The sequence below is a fragment of the Sparus aurata genome, chromosome 11 (assembly GCF_900880675.1).
Source record: "Sparus aurata chromosome 11, fSpaAur1.1, whole genome shotgun sequence".
In the NCBI taxonomy this organism is placed as follows: Eukaryota; Metazoa; Chordata; class Actinopteri; order Spariformes; family Sparidae; genus Sparus; species Sparus aurata.
Genome location: NC_044197.1, coordinates 24,527,463 through 24,549,673, shown reverse-complemented (window position 1 = coordinate 24,549,673; position 22,211 = coordinate 24,527,463). Strand labels below are relative to the sequence as shown.

The 22,211-nt window shown below is 40.5% G+C and overlaps 1 protein-coding gene across 2 annotated transcripts in view; it reads left to right on the top strand.

Moving 5' to 3' along the window:
- Positions 1-534: 534 nt before the first annotated feature.
- The window catches only part of kank3 (KN motif and ankyrin repeat domains 3), a 40,906-nt gene continuing 19,229 nt past the window's right edge, over positions 535-22,211 (top strand). For both annotated transcript variants that reach the window (XM_030433615.1, XM_030433614.1), the window contains exon 1: positions 535-620. The gene's annotated coding sequence lies outside the window, so the exon portion shown is untranslated. The remainder of the gene's footprint in view (positions 621-22,211) is intronic.

Genomic DNA, 22,211 nt, shown 5'->3' with positions numbered 1-22,211 from the left:
GTGATGAATGCTTTAAAATTATGTATACATTTCTTTATTCAGATTTCTTTATATTTATATATTCTATTTAATAACCTTCATTTAATCAGGTAAAATTGTACAATGTCATAAATAAAACCTTTTACTGCTCCTAGTCTTTTATCAGTTTTAATTCCTATTATGTGATGTCTTCTCTCTTGTTGTTCTTTACTTCTTTTATTATTTTATCTATTTATCTTCATCTTTCAGTTTTCAGTCTATTTTTGCATTACCTTTCCTATCTTTTCATTCGAGTTAGCCTGTTCTAAGTTTTTATTCCATTTACTTGTAATCATGTTGTCTTTGTGCATTCTTTACATTCCTGCTCTGCCTTCTTGTTTTTAACCAGGCTTCCTCGTCCTTCACTGAAGTCCTTGACTTCAGTGTGTTTATTCTGTAACATTGTCTTCCATGGCTACCTGTCCAATATTGGCGTTTTGTTTTGAAATCGAGAGCCGGATGCCTTCCATTAAACGTCGTGTACCTTGACAGACGTCACAGGGATAGGAGTTTTTTTTTTTTTCTTCTCCTCCCAAACTTTTCCTACCTTATCCGAAAGTCATGACAAGTCCCAGTGTGACTGGACGGACAGAAGCCAGAAGGTAAGAAACAGACTGAGGGATCGATTAACACACATGAGACTGATACTAATTAGCTGATTAAGGCCTGACTTTGTGACTCTGTGAACAAACGTCAAAACGATTCACACTGCATTAGCTTCAGCTGTGTCAAAGTGTTCTGTTGAATTATTGATCGCAACTGATGTTATTGTCTCTGCAAGAAACCTATTGACTGCTCAGCTGTGGTATTTTTGATGCACAGAGGTGAACATTTGCGGAACTTTTGTTGTCCAGTTTGTTGTCACAGTTTGTTGTCCTTTGCTTTATAGTGTTTTAAACTTTGGTGCATTTTGCAAAAATCTATAAACATCTCAATTAAGACTTAAAATGTCTATTTTTAAAGCAAATCCGGATTTACACCTTGACTATTAAGGTTTTTTATAGACCTACAAAGTGAATCCAAGACTCTGTCACTTCTATAACTGACAATGCAACCTCTTCATCATGTGTCATATTACAGTTTCTATTTTTGAGACTTTAATTCACTCAAAGATAATAAATATCATATTTTTACTGTTCTTTTCACACTTACCTAACTAAAGATGATTGTATATTCTTGAAATTGAACTTAAAACTGGTGTCTTGGTGACTGTCTTATCAGAAACATCTGTTGTGATCTCCAATCTCAGATATTGATCTTTCCAGCAGATTTGATGTGTTTCTGTGATTGTGCTTGTTGCTCCTCAACGTTGAAAGCGCCTCAGAATCAATGCAAATCTTTTTAAAGCCATTTCGTTTTCTTGGCTTTCTCGTATCCTCATTTTATATTTTGGGTTCCTCCATTTTTTCAATAAAGCACTTTTTGTTTTAAAAAGTGCTCTATTAATACAGTTTATTGACCTAAAGAGAACAGATGTAGAGCAAATATGGAAGAAAACTCTTTTTTCCCCCTCAGACGTGTTGTGGGTGAGGCTGTTACATGGGATGGAAATCCCCCCACTCTACGACCTCCTCTATTGTCAGAAGTGTTGAAGCCCTCCCCTGGCTGGTCTCCTGTCTGTTATTACTGTGCATCATCTCACAGCTTTAATCTGTGGTGTTGGATGTGCGGATGTTGAGTTAGTCACAGAGAGGCTGAACAACGCAGACGTGTCTCTGCAGCTGGTCGTGTTTCATTCCTGCAGAAAATGTCTCCTCCAGATCAGCTGATTCTGGGCTGCAGTGAAGCCTGAGAGCAGGACATTATGAAGTGATTCATACTATAAACAGACTGGAACATCTTAAAAGCAGTAGTGCCGGGAGAAATCCACCGTAGAAGGGACAGAAACATCTGAGTAAACCGTGGTCCCTTCCCCTCCCTGGAGGTTGCTGAACTGGATTCTGGGAAATGCAGGAAATCACAGCCTTAACTCGAGACTCCTTGAGAACATTTAACCTGACAGATTGACGAGCTTTGACTGTTAAAGGATACAATGTCGGCTTGTTTCTTATGTAGCTGGAATTGTTGTAACTGGGGTTTTCCCCGAACCCTAACCTAGTGTTTAGTTGGCTAAACTTAAAGCAGCTGATCTATAATTTGTATAACAACAATGTAGAAGAGGACGCTTGCAGTGATGAAACTAGAGAGGATTATCTCGTGAATCTGAGGCTGGACTCTGATGATGTCACGTTGGTGATGCTCCACCACTGAAACTCAACAATCACATTTTGGTAATATCCTAACCTAGTGACTCGGGCAAAAAGTAAGAGAGAGGTTATCAAATCATGTCTTCCGTCACCTAACCAAGTGTTTTATTTCCCTCGACCTAACCAAACAGCCACAGGAAACTGAAAAAGAAACATGAAATAATAATCATTATATAATTCTATCCTATACTAGGACAGTGCTTAGTTGGTGAACACAGCAGAGCATTTAGCATCTGAAGAGAAAAATCCAGACTGAAGTTGCCGCACACAGACACTACTGTTGGATTTCAGGAGTTTTGCAGAATTGTTGGCTATCATTGTTCTTTCTGGTGATGAGGTGTGTCTTCACATATAGAATGGAAGGTATTGTCAAAGCAATTTGGCCATATCAAAATCACAACGTTTTGTTAATGGCAGTTGGCTTGCTTGGTTCCGACAACAGCAATATCATCATAATGTTTTTTTTAATTTTATTTTTTTTTTTATTTCACTGAAAATGAAAAAATAAAATACCCCTCCCACTAAAATCTTGACTTTTATCACAATCGCAATATCTGTGAAAGTAATCTCAACTTTTTTTTGGCATAGGCTTGGTAGGCCAAGGCACTCAAGGCCTCATTTAAGGAAGTTCATGTTTTCTTGGTTGTGAGGGAGAATAAGATCAGCGTGAGCCACGCTGATCTTATTCTCCCTCACAACCAAGAAAACAGCAGTTCTGGCTTGCGATTCTGAAGAGGCTGCTGAGTCATGAAACCCAGTCCTCACCTTTGGTCATGAACTCTGGGTAGTGACTGAAACAATAAGAGTGCAGATAGTGAAAATGATAAACCCTTGTGTAGTTCTGGGTTCAGTCTCCCAGGAGCAGGAGCTCAGAAACTTGGAGCCACTCGCCCTTTCCACACAGAGACTCTGCATTATCGGTGCAGCAAAGGTTCGCCAATTCTCCACCTTTGTTTGTTCACACAGAACCAAGCAGTGCCGGCGTAAAGCCGCACAATATGTCAATTCATACGGCATGATGGTGCTGCAGATCCAAATTGGCGTGGTGGTACACGTCAGGATGTTGATGTCTGTGTGTTTCCCCCAAACCCCCCTGTTAATGTACTTGCCAACTGTTTTATAATCATATGTATGCTGTTATAATTGTGTTGTGATTGAAATTCTGACCCACCAAACGTCCTGGAAAGTGACAGAGTAAATTTTTTTGCTCTAAATGACATAATAACATAATCAACGTCAGTAAACAAGACGCTGTCTGACTCTCTCACTCGCGAGGAGGGATGCTGTTTTCTGGAGGAATGATCAGCAGAGAAACTGTCCCCCTGCTCTCCGCATTTGAAACTTTCACACAGGCGGCGATGCGGAGAATCGGCGCATGATACCCGCACTGAAAGGGCAGTGTGAATGTGGCTACCTCGGCTCCTTCATGTTCAGTGCACTCACACATTTGAGCGTGAGATATTACCGTCAAATAATTTGATAATGGTGCAGAGAAGGGGGAGATCTATTGACTGGTTTGGGAATAATCATGGGAAGAGAGTGAGTCAGGATGTGGAGCATTCTTAGACAGAGGTTGTTTATTGCTTTTGGGAAATAAGTAAAAGAAAACGTACCAATTTCTTTTTGCTGTTGAAGGATCAAGTGTCGGATTCACTTGTGCTGGAATCGTCCTTTTTAAATATGAGTGTTAATCCTTTAATAACTTTTTGAAGCTCTCTCTGGGGAAACTGTCTTCCTGCAACAGGAGCCTGAGGTTTGACTTACTGCTGTCGCCTCAAAAATAGACTCTCTGTAAATTTAGTTAGAGGTGTTGGCAGGTCAGTGTTACACTCTGATACCTGTCCCGATATTTCGTCTTTCGTACAAACTTCTAATTCATGCCTCCTTCCCTGTGTACACCTTGGAACAGGACGACAGTTTATCAAATTAACACTGAATTACATTTCAGTCTACTTGTCCTCACGGGGGCTGCTGCTTGATAAAATACATGCCGTCGTATTTTTAGCGCTATTACGAGTGGGTTTAATTTTAGCGCCTGAAGACTGAGTTACTCAGTTCACTGCAGTGACTTAATGCAGGAAAGAGAAAGCTGGACCCACCAGTGTATCCCACAGTGAAAAACAAAATCTGCATGTTCTCACAGGTAGTATCGTGGGTTTATTAGGATTTAATCACTGCTGTGTGCACAAGCCTCCACCCTGAACTCATTCACCATCTTCCCCTTTTACATTTAACAGCTGTCTTTGTTTTGGACTTTGTCATGTTTTTTTCCGGCGTCGTCTCCAGAACTGGCGAAAAACGACAGACTGAACACAGCCTCCGAGACCAACAGAGGCCAGTTTGACCACAGGGAATACTGTGCAAGCCGGTGTTTGGCTTCCCGGACTAACCCCGCTGTAGAAACTCACTCAGGCCTCCAGAGGCAGGCGTCGACTTGACTGATGCCCGACCTCCCTGTAGCTCCTCTCCTGTCCCCGCCTGAACCCGCTGGGCCGTCGCAGGAGTCAGAGGCGCTGAATTTCCTGCTGTCAAACCAGCCATCTTCAGTCTTAGAGGCTACTTCGGTCCCGGCACTGTCGTGTTCTCTGGGGGTGTAAAGACCAACACATCCCTGTAGCTCTCAGCTCCCAGTCTGCGGAGCACCGGCTAACATTGACATTAGCTGCACGGCCAACTGAGCTTAGCAGCTAATGGCAGCTACAGTTAGTGGTTACTTTAGCAACAGGCAACGCTATCCCTCCATTAGGAAAATCTGTGAATAGCTGAGAGTTGAAGCAGAGCAGCCAGAGGAGGAAGAAGAAACCCGGGAAAACCAGAAAATTATTTTCTCCATAAAATGTGATCCAGTTTCACCCAAATCAGTGAAATAAAGTTGTATATTTGTGCATCTTCTTGTTTTATTTGTGGTTTTGAATCATCGAGAAAAATCGAGGCAGCGCGTCCCCTCAGTGTTGTCTTAAGGCAGCAGTTTATTAGCTCATCACTGTAGCCGCCGCTGTGGACCACCGTTGCCCTGACACGTCGATGGCATTGTTCATAGGCCCAACCGTAGTTGGCAGTGTGTGTTTGTGCAAACCACTGATATGTTCACATACTGACATTTTCTACAGTACATGTCACTGTCACATAATGTACAAGATACATGTTCACGACCTGACGTTTATATCAGGAGGGGTAGAGGATGGTGGTGGAGTTACAGGCCAGAAAGATGCTAAGCCAGTAAATTCAAATGTGTTTGTTATGACAAAAAATTATATTTTTTGACGGCAAGGCGGGACGCCTCCAGCCATGTGTGTAGTATCTCAAACCAAAACAGCGTTTGTTTCAGGCGTAATTCCGCCTGAAAGCACACTTAAAGGTCAGAGCCATTAGTTTATTATTTCAAGGAGGAATCTTGAGTTTGTCATCCGTTTGTTTTTAAAGCACTAAACTGATATCCACCGATTGCAACAATAATCCCAGGAGATTTTAAACATGTTCATTCTCTGTGGTTTGTTGAAGATTTTAAAGCTCGAGCTCTTTATTTGTCTGAGGCAACAATTAGTTTTAAGTGTCAGGGCTGCACTGAACCTGATAGCAGGAGGCTTTCATCATAATAAGCAGGCATCCAGGCTTTGAAAATGGAAATTGCCACTTTCGGCTTCACATCAGATTCTCTGATTGGAGTGGCTCTCCAAATTGCCCTTGAAAAGAGGAGAAGCTCCTCAGAAGTTCAGTGTGTTTGAGAGCTGCATGTTTTGTATGTGTAGCTCTAGTTTTTACAAGGCAGGAAAAACTTCACGTGATTTCTCTCAGTTTATTGTTTAAGCTCCAGACTGGAAGTACACTGCACACAGCAGAATGTAATAAACAGGAATTAAACAAATATTTAATAGTGAAACAAAGTCAGTCAAAGTTTCTCTCTCTCCTTGGTAGAGCTGGGGGACGCTTTGATATTTACAGGAATCAAGAGCGGCTCTGTTGCTCATAATTTTATTTCCCTTGTTAGTCTCAAGATCACGACTGATCCAACTCAAGTAAACAATTTACGTGTTTTTGCAGTTTGAGTTTTTGCAGATCGAGTTTGAATTTAATTGTTGTCTCGAGACACAACGCGTTTTAATTCATCTCAAGATGACAGATTCATGTTTTTGGAGGAATCTGACTCAAAAAATGTAATTTAATAATGTTAAATTTGATTGTCTGAAGTCCTTCCTCTTGACCTCTTGAAAGAATTCAAGCAATTGTGATCCCTTATCGTTAAAAAACAATGAGATATTTCAATGGCAGTTATCACCACCACAAAAACTAACACGAGCATCTCAGACTCATTTTATGTAAGTTAATGAGATAAAGTGTAAGTGGTGATTAGAGGAGAGCAGAGGTTGATTTCGTAATGAAGCCCTGGAAAGACCACCCATACGTTCTGTACTTTTATTTACTGATTGCTGGGCTGGAAAAGGAAAAGCAGCCAAAGGTCGTTTCTCTGAATGGATGTACAGTCAGCTCTCGCCTGAGGCCCCGGACTTCTTATCTCAAGGTCTGACTGTTAACACACAGTCTTTAAGTGGGGCGTGCAACAGTTGAGTGAGAATTAAAAGGATTTTTATAGGATTAGGCGAGAAGTTTCTTAGCTATTGTCAAAACCTGCAATGCGACAGTCTCTCAGTGAATACTTTTTGACGTGTACCCAGTGCTTCCTGCTGAGAAAATCTTCAATGTTCAAGGTCGCAAATATGATGTTATAGCAGTTCTTTGGCTGTCTAAAGGCAAACAGCTGGTTCTAGAGTCAGCACTGGCTCCAAACCAGCACCTGAACTGGCGTAGTCAAAAAGGGACCATTGAACAATGTGGTTCATTAACATGTATTAATGATGGCGGAGACTCAGAGGCGGTGGAGAGTCTGTGTGCTAAATCAAATTTTTAGGAACAATTAGTTTGTGTGGAATTTGATGGGATTTCTTTGTTTTTATCTGTTTGCTTTAGTTTTATGTATTTTTGCAGATGTTAGCTGTGAGTGGGCTTCAGTTCCCTGAAGCTCATTCTTAAGCTTTTGGATCTCTAAGATGGCCTGCTGGTTCTTCCTCTCAACTGAGATCAGAGGTTTCTGCTCGTGAATCTTCAGCTACAGCCTCATTTTCTCTGGAGAGAGCCTTGAATCTCCCCCTGATAGATGCTTCTCGGGTCAATCTTCAAGTGTTGTGCTCTAAGCTTCTCCATCTCTGATATCCTGAATGAGGCGGTGATAAAAGTGTTTCTCCTGCATGGGTAACAAGTGAAAATTATATTTATTAGGTGTATATATTAGGGCTGTCAAACGATTAATTTTTTTTAATCGCGATTAATCGCATTTTGTCCATAGTTAACTCGTGATTAATCGCAAATTAATCGCAATTTTTTTTGCACATTTTTTTCTGTTCTAAATGTACCTTGATGTATTTTTTAATGTTCTTAATACTTTTAACAACATAAGAAAGGGCAAATATGCTTGCATTATGAAATTTTTTTTTCAACACTTCAAATCATGCAGGAAAATAAAAGGCCTTTTTTGTTGTCTGCTTTTGGCGGGGGGGGGGGGGGGGGCTCTCTGCATCTGCCGTGTGTTTGGCTTGCAACTGATATTTGAGACTCAATGTACTTCGATGGTAACTCATTTCATGTCGATAGTACATGCAGATAACTTTTGTCCTATGGACCGAACCATCTGGCTGTTTTGAAAGTAGTTTGCCGTTCATACCGTAAATGACCAAATAATATCCGGGTTTCAATTAACCACAGGGTCCCTTTAAACGCCGGTGCAGATGTATATTTTGGTAAATAACCGCCGGTTCCAAATAAATGTCGGGTCTAATTTTTAATTTTTTTTAAAATTAAGGAAGAAGAGGTGTCCACTGACACTGCACGTTTTTCTTCTTCGCCTTTTTCACGCAGTGTGCTGCTTTCTGTCAGTCAGTATCACACTGATGATCGCCATGGCTCCGGTTCAGCAAAACAATAAAAAGTACCACTTGGAATTCAAACTTTCTGTCGTAAAATATGCAGAGGAAAACTCGGGAGAAGCAGCCGCTAGATGTTTCTCTGTCGACCAGAAGAGAGTGAGAGAAACGGAGCTTGAGCGTCTGGCCGAGGAGGACAGCAACAGGACCAGGCTGCCTGCTGGAGGAAGGAAGAAGGCTAGCGAGGAGCCTGAGATAAACATGCGGGGATGAGTTATCAGCAAACGCGCACGCCATGAGAGAGTGTCCCAAAAAATGATCAGGGTGATGGAGAAACAAATGTCCGCCACCATGAGTGACAGCAGAGATGAGGAGTTTGCAGCGAGTGCTGGTTGGCGGAATTGTTTCCTCCGCCGCAACAACTTCACTTGCAGAAGGATGCCAGAGAATTCACAGAGAAGCTGGAGAAGTTTGTGACATTTTCATCCAGGATTATTGTGAGGAAGGAATTAAACGCCTGTCCCAAATTGCCTTTTGGTCTGTTAAGTGATTTGAAACAACTAAACCCCCCGGCTATTATTTGGTATTTTACGGTAAGTCCTTTCTCAATTTCCTCACTTTTCAGTCAACCGTGTTTTTCCCGAACCGCCAACCCTGCTGCTTCTTCTTCTGATTCCCTTTCTGCCACCCTCTGGATCAAGACTACAGGTGCCACTGACGGCCGTAAATCTTTCAATGCGCGTTTTGTTTTTTGTTTTTTTTATACCGAGCGTTAATCGCGCGTTAAAAAAATTAACGGCGTTAAGAGGATGTTGCGTTAACGCGTTATTAACGCGTTAACTTTGACAGCCCTAGTATATGTGCCTTTTTTGCAATATCTAAAACATTACATCATAGAACATCAACGCACATAGTGACCTCGCAGAACCCACACATAGTGACCCACACATACCCACAAACACACACCTTAGGTTGAATATTGTTGCATGCAGGCATACCAAAACACTACAAGTATAAAAATAAACGTACTCATGAGGCTGCAGAATGACCTGTAGTTGTAATACCATCATGTCATATAACATATAATCTCTGTTGCTGTTGGTAGTCTGACCCTTTAAAGTTCAGTGTGTAGAGCTGCTGTAGAAACATGGCAACCAAACTTATATGGAGGATGGGTCACAGCCCGGAGTAGACCCCAGTAGTTTTTGGTGTAGATCTAAATAAAAGAGATCCAGGAATTTTTCCTTTACCATCGTGACATAGCCTTTTTAGGAGCATTTATATTAATTTCTCGGGGAATAAGCTTGAAGAATAAAATCTAGTGTATTTGGATGCCAAGCAAGCAATTTTGTGTCTGAAAGAAGTACGATAGACATCTATATGTGAACCTGACATCTAGCGTTAAACACAGCTCAGATTAAGTGGATGTCTGTTTGAATACTTTAATTTAGCGTTCACATTTAGACCATATTTCACTGGATTTGGATGGAGGCAGGATATTTTACTAAAATATTTAAGTGACACAAATACAATGAAATCTTAAACTTCGCTATTCATCAATTTTATTTTGTTCATATTGCTGCAAATCACTTTTCTTTTCTGTCATTTACCTCTGACTGTGAAACAAATGGCAACAACGAAACAGGGGCCCTTATTTATAATAATAATAATAATAATAATAATAATAATAATAATAATAATAATAATAATAATAATAATACATTTTATTTGTACAGCGCTTTTACAGCTCTCAAAGACGCTTTACATAAAACCAAAAACAGAGGAAAAATACATAGAGAAATAAATAAAAAGTACATGTAAGCTCAAACAAACAATATGCAAGTAACTGTGTGTGTTTGTGATTACAAAAAAAAAACTGATGGGGGGCACAAGAAGATAGCTATTATTGCAGGTTAAAAGCAGATTTAAAAAGGTGGGTCTTGAGTAAAAATGTTTTTGGATTTATAATTGAGCTTAGTCTTAAGATGATTTCAGACATACCGCTTATGTTTGATTATTAAAGGATGCTGAGGCGTTTCTTAGAATCCCATTTGTGACTGTAACTCCTATAATCTATAAATCTCAAATCAAGTCATTTCAAGTCAAGTATTGACGTCACTTGTTTTGTGATTTCCTCTCTTATATTGCCAGCAAAAAGGGAACTTAGTTGGGTATAGCCATGGATCAAAGGAGGAAAATAGAATATTTTTAATGGTAGAGGAGATTGAAGCCAGACAACAGGTATTATTCAGTGGACTAAATGGTAGGTTGACAAACAAAGCCAAACAAAGCCGAACAAGCAGCGTCAGAGTGTGTCGCCGCCGCACATTGTTCATAAAGTTCACCACAGGCATGGATGTGTGCACAATCATATAGAGTTTAGAATTTGCTTTGAGAAAAGATCATTTCCATACAAAAGTAAGGTTTTAACCTCTATGTGGTTTTCTGCCCGAGTCATACTTAATATCAAACTTGACCATTAGTCTGAACAACAGTATGGATTTCCAGACTTGTCATTGGGGGGTCTACCAATGTGGCCCAGTCAGACGTTCCTCCCACTTCTATCTCCACTGCCTGAGAAACTCTAAAAATACTCACATCACCCGAAGTACTGGCGGATCTTGGGACAAAGGCCCTTATCAAACTGTGCACTTACATCAGAGTGGGAAAACACCAAACTCACCAATCATTTTTGTAGCATCTGGTGAATTTGTTCAATCTATCAGGCCCTGTTTATGATTTTTGGCTGGTATGTGGTAGTTGGCAGACTGGTTTGAAGACAGACCACAGTGTTGTGGTTTGAGAACCAGAAAGGTCGGATTCTGCAGAAACTGACCACTTCTCTTTGGAAGAACCAATCCGCGACTGCTTTTGGAAACACTTACTGCGTGTCACTGCGATGCAGCAAACCTTTGAACCTAATTTTAATTTTTGGACCGAATAAGTTTAGTTTTGTTTGACACAACAGAGACAGAGAGAGAACTTTGCTGTCACTTATTCTGCTCTTTAATCTGACGCCTGAGAAAATGTCTCTGAGGGCAAAGTGAGACCCTGAACTCCAGTTTCGAACTGGTTTCCCAAACCCTTTGCAGCACAGAGATCACCTCTGTTTACTGGCTCATAATGGAACAAATGCTGTGTTTAGCACTGAGGTGCTGCTGGAAAAGCGCCCTGCCCTATGAAGTCATGTAAAAAGGCTCCAACACTGCAGCCAAACAAGAAGAACACAACCCTTATATTGTAGTTTATTCCTTTTTTTTATTTTATTTTATTTTTTTAAACTTTTTTGGTGTTTCCATCAATATTTCATGTACTGTTACCTTTTCCAACCTCTTCCCTCTTGTTTTGTAACTTGTCTGCAGCTTCATGTATATGCGTCATTTTGTAAAGCACTGTAACTTTTTTAGGAAAATGTATCAAATTAAATAAAATAAAAATACTGGTGCCACTTTCTAATAGAGTGCTCTTTATAAAGGGTTTAGCAGTTGTATCTTGTGGCCTTATCATGGCTAATTAATGATTTATTACTTAAGTAATAAAAATGTTTGGTCTGCCATTTTGTAAAAAATCTCTGTAGCTGGGTTGTCATTAAAATGTTGTTGATACAGGGGGTGAGAGTTTATCTTTAATAAACCAAAATTAAATGTTAGTTAGTTGTCTGTAGTTATTAAGTCTTTGGTAAAGGGTTATAACAACTGTTATAAAGTTATTTATAAATGGTTTCCTCTGCCAGAGGTACACAACTTAACATGTTGTTTTTGCTCATAACTCATCTATAAACCTAAATTATGCACATATTTAATATGTTCACCAAAAAAAAAAAAACAGAGTGGAAATGCTGAAAATTAGAGAACCAAAGAAAGGCTTTTACACTTTTAAAAGGTAGACAAGTTGGTGTATTTCTGAAAAGAAAATCTGACAACGTGCAATGGACACAGATGGAGCAGATCAATCACGACGTTCAGTACATAGCATGTTTCATTAATGCTTGAAACAAACAGACCTGGGCCCGTATTCACAAAGAATCTTAAGGCTAAAAGTAGCTCCCTGTCAGTCGTAACTTTAGGACTCCTAATTTTTGAAAATAAGAGTTATTCACAAAACATTTTAAGCCTAAAAGTAGCACCTAAGTCTGGGAGACCTTAGAAGTAGTCCAGAGGACTCCTAACTTGCTCAGACCTGGTCACAGCCAAATGTTTTGGATGCGCTAAATGACAGGGAATTATTAAAACGATGTTGGATGGACTGTGAAGGGACTGAAGTTGTGGTTGAGTTGGTGAGAGACGCAATAACGTTCCCAACCAACCGAAACAATCCAATAACGCCAGAGTTAAAATGTTTGGAAACACTCCGGTATTTGGCTACGGGGAAAATGCAGCCCTTCGCACAGGACTAGTATTACCTGGGGACCTCAAGTGATTTAGAAATTATCCCACCACGTCCGTGTTTCGTGCGGCGCATTCGCAGAGGATAAGCAAAGTCTGTGTTTTAACTCTAATTTACTGACATTATCCCCCGGGTCGAACGCATCGGAGCCCTTACTGGAGCAGCACAACGGTTAGATATGGATATTCTTAATATAATAACTGATGAGCCTGTTGAAAGATGGAAAAATGTTCCTTACCGCATGCTGCCATGCATGTAATCCATCAAATCATCTTTCGAAATTTCGCTCTTCTGATGAGCCTCCTGAATTTGCACCCAAAATGCTGTCAAAACTTGGGAAAAGGTGGGAAACACAAAAAAACCTTAAGAAAAACAGAAAACGACCCCAAATCACAGAGATGCCGATTCGCACGGGACTGATATTATCACATGACCTCTGTGTTTGGTGAAATATGGTAGGTAATTTGCGGTGGAATTTTTACTTTACAAATTATGGACATGGCAGATTCACACGGGATTAAAATCACAGGCGACCTCCGCAATTATTACAAATTACTGGAGGTCCCCAGGTTATACTAGTCCCGTGCGAATAGGGCTTTTGTCAATTGGAAAAAGTGAGAGGGAGAGGGGAAAAAGTTGCATTCCATCAATACACAAATTGTCTTTGACGCATGTTACAACATACTGGACATTGTTGCGAAATGGCCCGGATCAACACACGATTCCCGAATTTTAATGGAGAGTGGTTTGACGCAGCTTTTCGAGCAAATGCCGCTTTTATTGGCAAATCACGTTTTTCATCGCAATCTTCTAATTTGTCATTTTTGTCCGAAGCGTTTTTGTTGGGGGGGGAGGGGGGTACTTAATTCTCCTCACTAACACATTTCTTTATCCAATATCTCTTCATAGGCTTTGTCATGGGCTTGTAGGCAACTTCCTTATTTTCACTTCATGCATTGCGTAGCCTAAATGACTTTTCAATGGGCTGCCCTGTCACTCAACAACCAATCACCGTTGTCACCGCTTCTAAGTGCGTCCTTATAAAATGACGTCATCCATAGCAACAGAGAGTTACTTCTAGTTTAGGAGTTCACTGTTTTCATAACTAAAAGAAGGTCTCAGCGGCTTTGTGAATTACTTTTAAGTACTTTTAAGAGTACTCCTAACGTTAAGATAAAAGTCTTTGTGAATACGGGGCCTGGCGTAGTTCCAGCATGTTTTTATTCCTGCCATTTGAGCTTTGTCCTTTGTTATGCTTGCTGTAGTGGTATGAGGGCACCTGACTGGAGCATCAGTGACACCTACTGTTTATCTCAATTAACTAGTGTTCATACAATGGTTTTTGATGACAACGTGCATTTACCTGCATTTTGTTTTGCCGATTTTACAGAAGCGTCCTTGCAAACTGCACAAACCACATGTCCTCCAGAGCACGCCCATTTATACTATGAATATATCCAGAATATATAAAATATAGGCATTTCGGCAACGTTTAAGAACCAATAATGATGAAAAACTATGAATTGTATTAACTCAAGTGAAAGAATATGCATAACTGTGGATATCGTAAGCCAATACGTTGAGTGGCCTGTTCGGAAAATTGTCAGATAAGCAGCTGGCCCTGTATAGCTTTTGAGGGCTTTTATTGTGAAAGGTAAAGAAACAGAAAGTCTGTTTATGTGCTGCAGTTATCGGCTACAATTTTTTGGAATGTTTTTGGTCTCTTCTGTGACAAAATAAGCCTGCAAACCCTGCACATATTTGACAGTTCAACTGCCTTCCTGTCCATTCTGTGGCTGGATATACTAACCAGTTTGTTACCGAAGTTCTTTTAAGATTTGCGTTGCATCTGGATGGAGACCCTGCTAGTGAAGCATTGGTAAATTACCATTTTAAAAAGCCATTAGTTGAAACTTATAAACCCTTGGCAAAAGGTCTCTTATCAGAACGACGCACCAAAACACTGAAAAAGGATTCATAGAACTAATCTACTAAAAGAAGAACAGTTGCATAATAAATTATATGGGCAGAATAAATTCAATAAAGCAACAGACAAGGCAACTGAAGAAAAAACCAAACTTTAGGAAGGGAGTCTCCTTTGCAATTTGGATGAAATCACTCAGCAGATTATCTGGACGACGGTATGTTCGATTAAGTTTGGTAATGCCTGGCAGACATCACATTGGCTCTGAGTGCGACTGCAGGAGTAATGGCCGGCCCAATTCTGAGGAGCTAACGGAATCAGTGCATGATGGAAAACTGAATTAGAGCCCGCAAACATGTATTTTCCACGGGAGCTGCTCCATGGTGATGGAGGTGTGTTCTTAGGAGCTTTAGGAGCCCTTTCAAAGCATTTCAAAGACCTACGTACATCCAGTGCCTTGTCATTACCCCGAGCCTCTCAATGAGAGAGATGCTGAACTGGTATAATTTCCAGCAGTAAGGAAAATAACATGATAATGGACACATTTTTCAGTCGTTTTCTGGGCAGAAAGCGGCGGCAGCGGCTGACATCTGGTCTTGTTCTGTATTTATGAGAATCAAACATCTGGAGACTCGTTGCTACTGTTGTGAAAGAGACAAATGGGTCACAGTCTTACTGTAAACACAAATCTGCAAGCTGATATGTAGGTCAACTTAGAGAGACTCAGGAAGGTTTATTTTTTTGTTTGGTTAAAAAATGAAAAGAGCTGAAGTGATTAGAGAAAAAAGGAAATGAGGGGAAAGAAAGACATGTACTCAGTTTAGAGAAAGAGGGCTCATATATATTTAAAAAGCAGCTTCCACAAAGGTTAGGCTTGTGTGGGGAGAGTTTGTGTCTCACCATGGAGGGAAAACAAGGTCTGCTTGGTCCAAAATGCAATGTGACATCTGAGCTGGAAACTGGCTAATTGGGGAAAACTCGATTTCTGAGCGCTGCTTTGTCTCAGGGAGGGGCAGCCAGCCGTCAGGCATGGGACTGCCTCGGTCTCAGCTGACTCTCTGCTGCTGGGATACAAACTGTGAGCAGTTTGGGAAGTTTAATACGGCAAACATCATTGTTTCCAAAGAAGGAACATATGATGTTGTTTATCAAAGAATCCGTTCATGTCCAGTCAGTCCTTTGGTTCTGTAGTCTGAATTCTTACTGGATAACATGAAGTTTTCCCCGACAGATGCAGAATGTTTCTACTCGAGAGAGAATCTCTGACAAAATACTTTTAAATTTGTGAGTGATTTTTATAAAGTTGCTGTGTTGTAAGTGTGAAAATTCCAATACTTTGGGCGAAGTTTTTTGTTTTGGGTTTCCACCATTTTTTTGGAGGGGGGGGGGGAATCTTCTGAAGTTGTAACAGTTGTAAGATTATTTGATGCCCAGATACGACAGAAGCAATTTATGACGTTTTTTGTTTTTTTTCCCCAAACGAAACCACACCTATTTGCTTTTCCATCACCAGTTTCACTGCTCCGGAGAAGGGCCAAGTCGCGCTTGCCACACCTCCAAGCGGGCTGCGATGACGACTCACGACTGCACCCAACCTGTAACAAGCACAGTCTCCCTTTCATTTGTGTGTGTTGCAAATCGATACTCAATTCATGTCTGAGCAGGAAACCTGAGAGGAAGACGTTTTTAAAAGTCTGTGTGTTCAGCTCTCCGTCTTTTGCAGCGTCTCACTGAATCTCTTTACTTTCTCTTGTCCTGTTTGTACTTTCAGACATCTGTTTTAGTGTTTCGGCGTGTTCACTTTCAGCTGTTGCAGGAGTCATGTTTAGTTACTGCTGGTGAAAACACAACATTTCCTGTCATGCTGCTTCATAATAAGAGCTTTTAAATGACTTAATTATGGGTGGCTTTATTGTGAAGAAATTACGGAAAATTAAATGTGTTTGTTGCTGATTTAGCGGAGCCACTTTGTTAGCGGTGATCCTTTGATAGTACTGCACGGATTAAGACAAGCACTTCATTGCCTACAGACACGCCTTCAAGCAGGTAGCCCATTTGTGGCGAAAATGCAGATCCCTCCTGCGCCGAGCTGCCATGCCGACTTAAACCGATTAGAGCCAGGCCAGCAGAAGTGATAGACAAAGGGCCTAGGGCTGCTACCAACAGTTATTGTCATTGTTGATTATACGTCCTCAAATAATCAGTTGTTCGGACTATTAAATGTTAGAAAACGCTGAAAAAATGTTAATCAACAAGTTTTTCACTAGTCTTCCTTTATGCTGTCCAAGCTACATCAAGCAAGAGACACGGACCAAACAAAGTCCAACATATCTAAATCACTCCCGTCATAATGTCTGTCAAAATGAATTCCCCTAAAGCACAAACTGAGTTGTATTAAAGGTGGAGCGATTCTGGAGAAAGAAAGTTGATTGCTGAGTCTCATTCCCCGGTCATCAAATACCGACCATCAGCAGTCTCTGTGATGATGTTTCTAAGCTCCATTAACACAGATAATAAATCGATCTGAATTTCCTTTTCGTGTGGGACATTGAAATCTTCCAGGACACACGTGGTCTAGCAGAACGGAAACCCTGTTTTTGGGAAACACAACAGATCAAAGCTCTGAATCTCTGCCCAGCTCTCACATCTGTTTCAGTGAGTTAGAGCAACTGTCACGAGAACGCGTCGCTTTGATGTTTGGATGGTCTTCACAAATGTTAGACTGAAAAAATTATCTTGGCAGGCATTGATCTGTCACGACTAATTGGTTAGAACAAAACAAAATAACAGGAAATTGGCAACATGCACACATCAGACTGAATAAATTAAAGTGAAATAATAATTCAGTTTGACTACTTAGACAAGAAAAGTAGAAAAAGTTGGACAGGCAAATTAAATTGTTTCATCAGAGCGAGGAGATCTTATAGTTGGTTCTGGATGTAGGCCTCCACTCACAGGGGCCTCCTTTTATCCTTCATGAGAAGCTTTATGTCAGACTTTAAATCAGCTGGTCCTCAGCATCTTCAGCTCCACTGTGTGGGAGCCTTTAGCACTCGGCAGCCAGACTCTTCACCGTGTGACGGACTTCCCCGGCGACTTTATTGAATTCACTTAGTGACATTTTGAACCTGGACACAGTCTGGAAAAGGCAGAGAGCATGGGGATGGGGGGGGGGGGCTGGTGTGGAGAAAACAACGAGGCCTCACAAAACTTTTCGAAAACAGCGTCTCCACCAAACAGGCATAATGCCTCATTGTGGGGGCTGAATGTGGCTGATTGTGTTTGCTGGAGGATCTGGAAGGAAGAGGGAGGGGAGGCATGTGATGTTTGAAGTTGACCTGATTGTGATAAAAAAAAAAAATTACAAAAAAATTGATTTGTGGTCTGGATAGAGCAGGACGTACAAGATGTTAGTGATGTGACGTCAGAGGCTGATTTATGTTTCTGAGATGGGAGACAGGAAGTGGCGCCTGGTGGCTGAGAGGTGACCGAGTGTTGCTGTGAGTGTGTGAGCTTTAACACACACAAACACTTAAACACTCGAGTCCTCAGCCAGAACTGATAACATGTTATCTAACCTCAGTGTGATGCATCATGTGATGTCAGCCTTGATGCTGTTGGCTGCAGGATGCCTGTGTGCGTGTGTGCGTGTGTGTGTGTGTGTGTGTGTGTCACTGGCTCTATTTGTTCAGCTCTCAGTTTCTGCTTGTCTTCTCTCTGGTGTTTTCCTGCTGCCTTCAGGAAGCAGCTTTCAGGACGGCCTGATGGGTTTCCTGGCAGGACCCCCCCTCCTCTACAGTTCCTACTGGGAGACAATGGGAGGTCTCCCACAGGGGCATGAAGGGGTTGTGTGTTTGAGTCTGTGTGTGTGTGTGTGTGTGTGTGTGTGTGTGTGTGTGTGTGTGTTGATGGGGGGGATTTATTGGGGGAGTAGTAGGCTTCCCTTCAGGAAACTGCAGATTTATCCCAACAGCAGAGAGGCCCTTCTCTGTGTGTGTTGTGTTTTTATGTCTGTTGGGCCAAAATGTCTTCACAAGGATAAAGACATGAAAGAAATCCTCTCCACGTTTCTTACAAGAGCTCAAATTCAGGATTAGCAGCTGGTTTAGGATAAACTGGGATGGGAGTTAAAGTTTGTAAAAATGGACGTTTACATTGAGATACAGTTTCTTGGTTCAGAAACAACAAAACCAGCCAAGGGTCAAAGTTCATGCTTGACATTGGGAACAGAAGTTACACAACAATCTCACCTCAAGGTCCATGAAGGAGCTCTTCTGGAGCTTGTGATCACATCACATGATGTTGCACAGATATCATGGAAATCGCAGATTAACACGTTTCCTTTTATTCTGAACACTTCTTGGGAGGGCTGTTCTGAACAACGTTTTTTGGGGGCTTCAAACCTTCAGTGATTGAATATTTAAAGCTTCAACTGAGGCAATGTTGTCAAGTTGAAGTGAAAAACCTAAACCTAAAAATTATGTGTACTTTGTTTCACCCTGAAGCACAATCATTGGGACAACAGATTAGAGAGCCTTCACTTTCGCCTCCATTGAGTGAAAACCTGCTGGCTATGACGTTGGGCATTTTTACTGGTCTACCTGGGAAACTGGGCATACGTGTCATCACAGAAATAGATCATAAAATTGTGGTATTAATGGTTGTTGCACAGTTGCCTTCAGTTTTGATAGGTATAACCACTTGTTTGGTTACATGTCCAGTGTGAACCTTATCCATTTGTTTGTCGGTTGGTTGGTTGGTTTGTCTGCAGGACACACAAAAACTACTGAACAGATCTCCACGAAACTTGGATGGAGGATGGGTCTCGGCCCAGAATAGACCCCGTTAACTTTTAGTGTGGATCCAGAAAAATGGATCCTTGATATTTCTCTCACCTTCTCTCACAACATTGTGAGCGTTTTTTTTTTTTTTATCATTTTCGTTCAAGGAATAATGCATCTTGATGAAAGAAGGCGCATTTAGGTGTCTGGTATCTATGAGTGATTGCAAAAGGGGACTTTTGGGCCTTGGCTGAGGTATGCACTCTACTGGGTGCCATTCTAGATCAAAACACGGTGACGTTGTGCTAACAACAGTTGTGGAGATGCGTGAAATCTGCAAACATGTTTATTTATGTTGCTATTTTTAGCCACACCTGTAACATTTAAAGATGTATAGTAAAGCATGCTGGTCCGACCTGTGGACGTTTGTACTGTGTTGCTTTGATAGAATCTTTGATATCTACTTGGCTGTTGTTATCTGTAGTCTGTGGCACAACCTAGTGTAATGAAAGTTGTGTTATTAATAAGTTATGATGGCATCAAACATGCATTTTTGATGAATTAGATGTACACCCTTCAAAAAAGCATAATTAAAGAAGACAACTGAATTGTATATAAGCTAAAGCGTGATGGAAGGGTTTTCTACCCAGACGTAGTTGTAAACAAACATTGGGTCTATAGTTTAGACTTTGATTACTAATTTGATTATTATTGAGTCATTTGGGTCAGCCCTGCAGAGTTGGGAAAATGGTCTTGACTTGAGGTACATTTAGTAGGTGTTCTTCTGAAAATGAAGGTAATGAAATGTGATCAAAATCTCCAGAGCAGCTTATAAATGGATGTTGAGGTGAGATGTAGTTTAAGAAAAAAAGACCTTCAGAGTTAAAGGTTCACCTGAAGTTGTTAATTGAGGTTTATTCCCAACTCGTCAAATACTGATGCTTTGGCGACCGACCCGCCCTGCAATCCTCAAGTGTCGGTATTTGAAAAGTTGGGAATGAGACTCAAAATGTACAAACTGGATTATGGCTGCACCTGACAATTATATTCATTGTTGATCAGTCTAATACATTTTTTTTCCTTTATTCGATGATTTTAGTTTATAAAGTGTCAGAAGTGTCTCTTGCCTGAACAACAGTTCAAATCCTGCAATTTTTTATTTACTTTTATTTACTGTGATTCAAAACTGAAAAGTTGCAAATCCTCAAAATTTAAGAAGCTGGAATGCACGTTTGCTTTAAACCACAATTTTCATCCATAAAACTATTAGAGGAGGATAAACTTAGACTGGAAGTTAAGTTTGTGAATGTCCTCACTAGTGTAGTATGTGTGTGTTTATCAGGGGCGGAGGCCTGTGTTTGTATCTCTGGTTCTTTGTGTGTGTGTGCAGATTTCTGAATGGGTTTTTTTCTCATGTAAAGCAGTCTGAGAGTAAAAGTTTCTGTCAGTGAGTTGATGTCAGGATGTTGGCTTTTACCCCCTCCCTTGCCCGTCAGTTGTTCTCTCTTTGGCTTCTCTTCTCAGGAAAAGGGTGGCGGTGGGGATGAGATCACTGTTTGAAAACATGGCCCGATTCTCGAACCAGCACAACATTTCCTCTTCCGCGAAGCGGACTGTACACAGAACAAACTGATGTCCTTGTCTGCATTAATACTATGTTCATGACTCTGCTCTGGGACAACTACGTAGTTCTTCACTTGTCACATGTTCCTGCTGAACCAGAGGGCAAAAAACTGAACCAATACGTTGCAGCATACGTTTCTCTTCTTTGTTGTCACTGAAGTATTAAACCATCTCAGGTATTTTTATAGCAATACATGTGTTTGTTACTCCCAGATCTGCTCCAAACGTTTCAAATCAGAGTAATTAAATCTTGGAGAACATTGTGTTTTTAATGAAAAGTGAGCCGCTCATTTAGTCTCATTACTGAAGCAGTCAGTAAGCCTAAATGATTCCCTCCAGTCCAGTTTATTACATCCTGGGTCTTATTTTCGCAGGTTTGGGAACAATAAAACTGTAGCTACAACATTAATTGTTGAGATCTGCAAACACAATAACGCAAATGTTTTTTTCAGGTTATAATCAAAACCACAGGTAAAACAAACTTGTCTTGACTCTCGTAGTCTCAGTTTTCCTGTGTTTGTCTCCTTTGTTTTTAGATTCCTTCTCGATCAATTCATTAAACAAAGCAAGGTTTATTGTGGTTGGTTGATCACATGAAATCCCCTAAAAAATCAGCCCAGTCAATCTGGAATGATATATTCTTTCAGAATAGAGCTGTTCAAATTATCTGGTGAAGTTTCTGTATGATTTCATACTGAAATATGTATTGCAGAGAACTGCAATATGGCAATGTCATTACCCTTATCATGCAGTTCTTTTATCAACATGTATTTGAGCTGTTTGTGTTATACAACAGAGTATTAGTTTGTGGAGTAATGCTCTGAGAAAAAAGAGTAAAGGTGAGAAAATTACAAGTAAAAAACTCCAGCCCCAGTATGCCGTTGTAGTGTTAAACCTCCAGATAAAGTGATTCAGATCTTTTGGATGAACTGTTGGCTTGTTTACAACCTAATCATCTGACTGTTGGAGTTTCTATCCCCATTGGACATTGTTGTAATGATGTTACCGTGTTCCCAGACTTCATAAATTACATTTGTGAGCACAATGTCATTTCAGAAATGCTAAAAATTCCGACGACTACTAAAGCTTTACTTTACAGCTTGCTAGTTTCTTTAGTTTAATTTACAAGTAATTAAAAGTAGAATAGACATGTGCTCAAAAGACGATGTAAAGAATAAATCATTGTTATTTTGCTACTGGATTTTTTATTTTCCATATTTGTTGATTTGTTTGCACGGCTGCAGACAAATTTCACATATTTGCACATTCAGCTGTCTTTCTGTGCGCCAGTTAAAAGACTCAAGAGGTTACTCCAGAA